Source organism: Heterodontus francisci, unplaced genomic scaffold, assembly GCF_036365525.1.
Source record: "Heterodontus francisci isolate sHetFra1 unplaced genomic scaffold, sHetFra1.hap1 HAP1_SCAFFOLD_50, whole genome shotgun sequence".
In the NCBI taxonomy this organism is placed as follows: Eukaryota; Metazoa; Chordata; class Chondrichthyes; order Heterodontiformes; family Heterodontidae; genus Heterodontus; species Heterodontus francisci.
In genome coordinates this window covers 6,370,091-6,380,612 of record NW_027140867.1, presented here as the reverse complement: position 1 = coordinate 6,380,612, position 10,522 = coordinate 6,370,091, and positions in this window count along the sequence as shown.

Genomic DNA, 10,522 nt, shown 5'->3' with positions numbered 1-10,522 from the left:
AAACAAACAAACACTGTCACCCAGTAACACAGAGAAACACTGATACACAGTAACAAAACATAAACTGACACCAAGTAACACAGACACACACTGACACCCAGTAACACAGACACCCACTTACACCAACGAACACGGACACACTTACTCCAATAACAAAGACATACACTGACACCCAGTAACAATGACATACACTGACACCCAGTAACAAAGCCATACACTGACACCCAGTAACACAGACACACACGGACACCAAGTAACAAAGACACACACTTACACCAAGTAACAGAGACATACACTGACACCAAGTAACAAAGACATACACTGATACCCAGTCACACAGAAACACACTAACACCAAGTAACAAAGACATACACTGACACCCAGTAACAAAGCCATACACTGACAGCCAGTAACACAGACACACACGGACACCAAGTAACAAAGACACAGACTTACACCAAGTTACACTGACATACACTGACACCCAGTAACACAGACACGCACTTACACCAAGTAACAAGGACATACACTAACACCAAGTAACACAGACATACACTGACACCAGGTAACAAAGACATACAATTACACCAAGTAACAAAGACACACACTTACACCAAGTAACACAGAAAATACTGACACCAAGTAACAAAGACATGCACCGACTCCCAGTAACACAGACACACACGGACACCAAGTAACAAAGACACACACTTACACCAAGTAACACATACACAAACTGACACCCAGTAGCACAGACACACTCTTACACCAAGTAACACAGACATACACTGACACCAAGTAACAAAGACATACACTGACACCCAGTAACACAGACACACACTTGCACCAAGTAACACAGACATACACTGACACCAAGTCACAAAGACATACACTGATACCCAGGAACACAGACACACACTTGCACCAAGTAACACAGACATACACTGACACCAAGTAACAAAGACATGCACTGATACTCAGTAACACAGACACATACTTACACCAAGTAACACAGACATACACTGACACCCAGTAACACAGACACACACATACACCAAGTAACTAAGACATACACTGACACCCAGTAACAAAGACATACACTGACACCCAGTAACACAGACACACACGGACAACAAGTAACAAAGACATACACTTACACCAAGTAACAAAGACATACACTTACACCAAGTAACAAAGTCATGCACTGATACCCAGTAACACAGGCACACACACACTGTCACCCAGTAACACAGAGAAACACTGATACACAGTAACAAAACATACACTGACACCAAGTAACACAGACACATACTGACACCCAGTAACAGAGACACACACTTACACCAAGTAACACAGACACACTTACTCCAATAACAAAGACATACACTGACACCCAGTAACAATGACATACACTGACACCCAGTAACAAAGACACACACGGACACCAAGTAACAAAGACACAGACTTACACCAAGTAACACAGAAACACACTGACACCCAGTAACACAGACACACACACCAAGTAACACAGACATACACTGACACCAAGTAACAAAGACATACGCTGACACCAAGTCACAAAGACATACACTGATGCACAGACACACACTTACACCAAGTAACACAGATCACAACTGACACCAAGTAACAAAGACATACACTGATACCCAGTATCACAGACACACACTTACACCAAGTAACAAAGACATACACTGACACCAAGTCACAAAGACACACACAGATACCCAGTAACAAAGACATACACTGACACCAAGTCACAAAGACATAAACTGATGCCCAGGAACACAGACACACACTGACACCCAGTAACAAAGACATACACTGATACCAAGTCACAAAGACATACACTGATAACCAGTAACACAGACACACACTGACACCCAGTAACAAAGACATACACTGATACTAAGTCACAAAGACATACACTGATACCAAGTAACACTGACATACACTGACACGAAGTAACAAAGACATGCACTGACACAAAGTAACAAAGAAAGACAATTACACCAAGTAACAAAGACATACAATTACACCAAGTATTTTGACATACACTGACAACAAGTAACAAAGACATACACTGATACCCAGTAACACAGACACACACTTACACCCAGTAACAAAGACATACACTGACACCAAGTCACAAAGACACAAACTGACACCCAGTAACAAAGACATACACTGACACCAAGTCACTAAGTCATACACTGATACCCAGTAACACAGACACACACGGACACCAAGTAACAAAGACACACACTTACACCAAGTAACACAGACGTACACTGACACCAAGTAACAAAGACAGACAATTACACCAAGTAACAAAGACATGCACTTACACCAAGTATTTTGACATACACTGACACCAAGTTACAAAGACACGCACTGACATCCAGTAAGAAAGGCATACACTGACACCAAGTCACAAAGACATACACTGATACCCAGTAGCACAGACACACACTTACACCAAGTAACATAGACATACACTGAGACCAAGCAACAAAGGCATGCACTGATACCCAGTAACACAGACACACACTTACACCAAGTAACAAAGGCAGACACTGATACCCAGTAACACAGAAACACACTTACACCAAGTAACAAAGACATACAGTGACACCCAGTAACAAAGACATACACTGACACCCAGTAACACAGACACTACACGGACACCAAGTAACAAAGACACACACTTACACCAAGTAACACAGACAGACACTGACACCAAGTAACAAAGACATACACTGATACCCAGAAACACAGACACACACTTACACCAAGTAACAAAGACAGTCACTGATACCCGTTAACACAGACACACACTAACACCAAGTAACAAAGACATACACTGACACCCAGTAACAAAGCCATACACTGACACCCAGTAACACAGACACACACGGACACCAAGTAACAAAGACACAGACTTACACCAAGTTACACAGACATACACTGACACCAAGTAAAAAAAGAAATACACTGATTCCCTGGAACACAGACACACACTAACACCAAGTAACACAGGCAAATAGTTACACCAAGTAACAAGGACATACACTTACACCAAGTAACACCGACATACACTGACACCAGGTAACAAAGACATACAATTGCACCAAGTAACAAATACACACACTTACACCAAGTAACAAAGACATGCACCAACTCTCAGTAACACAGACACACACTTCCACCAAGTAACAAAGACACACACTTACACCAAGTAACACATACACACACTGACACCCAGTAACACAGACACACACTTCCACCAAGTAACACAGACATACACTGACAGCAAGTAACAATGACATACACTGATACCCAGTAACACTGACACACACTTACACCAAGTAACACAGACATACACTGACACCAAGTAACAAAGACATACACTGATACCCAGGAACACAGACACACACTTACACCAAGTAACACAGACACACACTTACACCAAGTAACAAAGACATACACTTGCACCAAGTAACAAAGACATACACTTACACCAAGTAACACAGACACACACTTACCCCAAGTGACAAAGACATACACTTACACGAAGTAACACAGACATACACTGACACCAAGTAACAAAGACACAGACTTACACCCAGTAACACAGACACACACTTACAACAAGTAACACAGACATACACTGACACCAAGTAACAAAGACAAACACTGATACCCTGGAACACAGACACACACTTACACCAAGTAACACAGACATACACTGACACCAGGTAACAAAGACATACTCTGACACCCAGTAACACAGACACACACGGACACCAAGTAACAAAGACACACACTTCCACCAAGTAACACAGACATACACTGACACCAAGTAACAAAGACATACACTGATACCCAGAAACACAGACACACACTTACACCAAGTAACAGAGACAGTCACTGATACCCAGTAACACAGACACACACTAACACCAAGTAACAAAGACATACACTGACACCCAGTAACAAAGCCATACACTGACACCCAGTAACACAGACACACACGGACACCAAGTAACAAAGACACAGACTTACACCAAGTTACACAGACATACACTGACACCCAGTAACACAGACACACACTTACACCAAGTAACACAGACATACACTGACACCAAGTAACAAAGAAATACTCTGATACCCTGGAACACAGACACACACTAACACCAAGTCACACAGGCAAATAGTTACACCAAGTAACAAGGACATACACTTACACCAAGTAACACAGACATACACTGACACCAGGTAACAAAGACATACAATTACACCAAGTAACAATGACACACACTTACACCAAGTAACAAAGACATGCACCGACTCCCAGTAACACAGACACACACGGACACCAAGTAACAAAGACACACAGTTACACCAAGTAACACATACACACACTGACACCCAGTAACACAGACACACACTTCCACCAAGTAACACAGACATACACTGACAGCAAGTAACAAAGACACACACTGATACCCAGTAACACTGACACACACTTACACCAAGTAACAAAGACATACACTGAAACCCAGGAACACAGACACACACTTGCACCAGGTAACATAGACATACAATTACACCAAGTAACAAAGACACACACTTACACCAAGTAACAAAGACAGACACTGATACCCAGTAACACAGACACACACTTACACCAAGTAACAAACACATACACTGACACCAAGTAACACAATCAAACACACACTGACACGCAGTAACACAGGGAAAAAATAATAAACAGTAACAAAGACATACACTGACACCAGGTAACACAGACACACAGTTACACCCAGTAACAAAGACGTACACTGACACCAAGTCACAAAGGCATACACTGATACCAAGTCACAAAGACATACACTGATACCCAGAAACACAGACACACACTTACACCAAGTAACAAAGACATACACTGACACCAAGTAACAAAGACATACACTTCCACCAAGTAACACAAACACACACTTACACCAAGTAACACAGATATGCACTGATACCCAGTAACACAGACACACACTTACACCAAGCAACGCAGACATACACTGACACCAAGTAACAAAGACATACACTGATACCCAGGAACACAGACACACACTTACACCAAGTAACACAGACACACACTTACACCAAGTAACAAAGACATACACTTACACCAAGTAACAAAGACATACAATTACACCAAGTAACAAAGACGCACACTTACACCAAGTAACAAAGAAAGACACTGATACCCAGTAACACAGACACAGTCTTACACCAAGTATCAAAGACATGCACTGACACCAAGTAACACAAACAAACACACACTGACACCCGGTAACACAGAGAAACACTAATAAACAGTTACAAAGGCATACACTGACACCAAGTAACACGGTCACAAACTTTCACCCAGTAACAAAGACATACACTGATACCAAGTAACACAGACATACACTGACACCAAGTAACAAAGACATACAATTACACCAAGTGACAAAGACGCACACTTACACCAAGTAACAAAGAAAGACACTGATACCCAGTAACACAGACACACACTTACACCAAGTAACAAAGACACACACTGACACAAAGTAACACAAACGAACACACACTGACACCCAGTAACACAGAGAAACACTAATAAACAGTAACAACGACATCCACTGACACCACGTAACACAGTCACACACTTACACAAAGTGACAAAGACATACACTGACACCAAGTCACAAAGACATACACTGATACCAAGTCACAAAGACATACACTTACACGATGTAACACAGACAACACTGACACCAAGTAACAAAGACATACAATTACACCAAGTAACAAAGACGCACACTTACACCAAGTAACAAAGAAAGACACTGATACCCAGTAACACAGTCACACACTTACACCCAGTAAGAAAGACATACACTGACACCAAGTAACAAAGACATACACTGATACCAAGGCACAAAGACACACACTGATACCCAGTAACACAGACTCACACTGACACCAAGTAACAAAGACATGCACTGATACCCAGTAACACAGACACACACTTACACCAAGTAACAAAGACAGACACTGATACCCAGTAACACAGACACACACTTACACCAAGTAACAAAGACATACACTGACACCCAGTAACAAAGTCATACACTGACACCCGGTAACACAGACACACACGGACACCAAGTAACAAAGACACACACTTACACCAAGAAACACAGACATACAATGACACCAAGTAACAAAGACATACACTGATACCCAGTAACACAGACATACACTTACACCAAGTAACAAAGACAGACACTGACACCCAGTAACAAAGACATACACTGACACCCAGTAACACAGACACACACGGACACCAAGTAACAAAGACACAGACTGACACCAAGTAACACAGACGTACACTGACACCCAGTAACACAGACACACACTTACAACAAGTAATACAGACATGCACTGACACCAAGTAACAAAGACATACACTGATACCCTGGAACACAGACACACACTTACACCAAGTAACACAGACACACACTTACACCAAGTAACAAAGACATACACTTACACCAAGTAACACAGACACACACTTACCCCAAGTAACAAAGACATACACTTACACCAAGTAACACAGACATACACTGACACCAAGTAACAAAGACACAGACTTACACCGAGTAACACAGACATACACTGACACCCAATAACACAGACACATACTTACAACAAGTAACAGAGACATACACTGACACCAAGTAACAAAGACAAACACTGATACCCTGGAACACAGACACACACTTACACCAAGTAACACAGACATGCACTGACACCAGGTAACAAAGACATACAATTACACCTAGTAACAAAGACACACACTTACACCAAGTAACAAAGACATACACTGACACCAAGTAACAAAGACATACACTTACATGAAGTATTTTGACATACACTGACACCAAGTAACAAAGACATACACTGATACCCAGTGACACAGACACACACATACACCAAGTAACAAAGACAGACACTGATACCTAGTAACACAGCACACACTTACACCAAGTAACAAAGACAAACACTGACACCCAGTAACAAAGACATAGACTGACACTCAGTAACACAGACACACACGGAAACCAAGTAACAAAGACACAGACTGACAACAAGTCACACAGACACACACTGACACCCAGTAACACAGACACACACTTACACCAAGTAACACAGACATACACTGACACCAAGTAACAAAGACATACACTGATAATCAGTAACAAAGACACACACTTACACCAAGTAACAAAGACAGACACTGATACCCAGTAACACAGACACACACTTACACCAACTAATAAAGACATACACTGACACCCAATAACAAAGTCATACACTGACACCCGGTAACACAGACACACACGGACACCAAGTAACACAGACATACACTGACACCAAGTAACAAAGACATACACTGATACCCAGTAACACAGTCACACACTTACACCCAGTAACAAAGACATACACTGACACCAAGTCACAAAGACATACACTGATACCCAGTAACACAGACACACACTGACACCAAGTAACACAGTCACACACTTACACCCAGTAACAAAGACATACACTGACACCAAGTCACAAAGACATACACTGACACCAAGTCACAAAGACATACACTGATACCCAGTAACACAGACACACACTGACACCAAGTAACAAAGACATGCACTGATACCCAGTAACACAGACACACACTTACACCAAGTAACAAAGACAGACACTGATACCCAGTAACACAGACACACACTTACACCAACTAATAAAGACATACACTGACACCCAATAACAAAGTCATACACTGACACCCGGTAACACAGACACACACGGACACCAAGTAACACAGACATACACTGACACCAAGTAACAAAGAGATACACTGATACCCAGTAACACAGACACACACTTACACCAAGTAACAAAGACATACACTGACACCCAGTAACACAGACACACACGAACAGCAAGTAACAAAGACACAGACTTACACCAAGTAACACAGACATACACTGACACCCAGTAACACAGACACACTCTTACACCAAGTAACACAGACATACACTGACACCAAGAAACAAAGACATACACTGATACCCTGGAACACAGACACACACTTACACCAATTAACACAGACACACACTTACACCAAGTAACACAGACATACACTGACATCTGGTAACAAAGACATACAATTACACTAAGTAACAAAGACACACACTTACACCAAGTAACACAGGCATACACTGACACCAAGTAACAAAGACAGACAATTACACCAAGTAACAAAGACATACACTTACACGAAGTATTTTGACATACACTGATACCCAGTAACACAGACACACACTTACACCAAGTAACAAAGACATACACTGACACCAAGTAACAAAGACATGCACTGATACCCAGTAACACAGACACACACTTACACCAAGTAACGAAGACAGACACTGATACCCAGTAACACAGACACACACTTACACCAAGTAACAAAGACATACACTGACACCCGGTAACAAAGACATACACTGACACCCAGTAACACAGACGCACACGGACACCAAGTAACAAAGTCTCCTGCTTACACCAAGTAACACAGACACACACTGACACCCAGTAACACAGACACACACTTCCACCAAGTAACACAGACATACACTGACACCAAGTAACAAAGACATACACTGATAATCAGTAACAAAGACATACACTGAACCCAGGAACACAGACACACACTTACACCAAGTAACACAGACACACACTTACACCAAGTAACAAAGGCATACACTTACACCAAGTATCACAGACATACACTTACACCAAGTATCACAGACACACACTTACACCAAGTAACAAAGACATACACTGACACCAAGTAACAAAGACATGCACTGATACCCAGTAACACAGACAAACACTTACACCAAGTAACGAAGACAGACACTGATACCCAGTAACACAGACACACACTTACACCAAGTAACAAAGACATACACTGACACCCGGTAACAAAGACATATTCTGACACCCAGTAACACAGACACACACGGACACCAAGTAACAAAGACACCTGCTTACACCAAGTAACACAGACACACACTGACACCCAGTAACACAGACCACACTTACACCAAGTAACACAGACATACACTGACACCAAGTAACAAAGACATACACTGATAATAAGTAACAAAGACATACACTGAAACCCAGGAACACAGACACACACTTACACCAAGTAACACAGACACACACTTACACCAAGTAACAAAGGCATACACTTACACCAGGTAACAAAGACAGACACTGATACCCAGTAACACAGACAGACACTTACACCAAGTAACAAAGACATACACTGACACCAAGTAACACAAACAAACACACACTGACACCCAGTAACACAGAGAAACACTAATAAACAGTAACAAAGACATACACTGATACCAAGTAACACAGTAACACACTTACACCCTGTAACAAAGACATACACTGACACCAAGTCACAAAGACAGACACTGATACCCTGGAACACAGACACACACTTACACCAAGTAACACAGACATACACTGACACCAGGTAACAAAGACATACAATTACACCTAGTAACAAAGACACACACTTACACCAAGTAACAAAGACATACACTGACACCAAGTAACAAAGACATACACTTACATGAAGTATTTTGACATACACTGACACCAAGTAACAAAGACATACACTGATACCCAGTAACACAGACACACACTTACACTAAGTAACAATGACAGACACTGATACCTAGTAACACAGACACACACTTACACCAAGTAACAAAGACAAACACTGACACCCAGTAACAAAGACATAGACTGACACTCAGTAACACAGACACACACGGACACCAAGTAACAAAGGCACAGACTTACACCAAGTCACACAGACACACACTGACACCCAGTAACACAGACACACACTTACACCAAGTAACACAGACATACACTGACACCAAGTAACAAAGACATACACTGATAATCAGTAACAAAGACACACACTTACACCAAGTAACAAAGACAGACACTGATACCCAGTAACAGAGACACACACTTACACCAAGTAACAAAGACATACAGTGACACCAAGTAACACAAACAAACACACACTGACACCCAGTAACACAGAAAAACACGAATAAACAGTAACAAAGACATACACTGACACCAAGTAACACAGACACACACTGACACCAAGTAACACAGTCACACACTTACACCCAGTAACAAAGACATACACTGACACCAAGTCACAAAGACATACACTGATGCCAAGTCACAAAGACATACACTGATACCCAGTAACACAGACACACACTGACACCAAGTAACACAGTCACACACTTACACCCAGTAACAAAGACATACACTGACACCA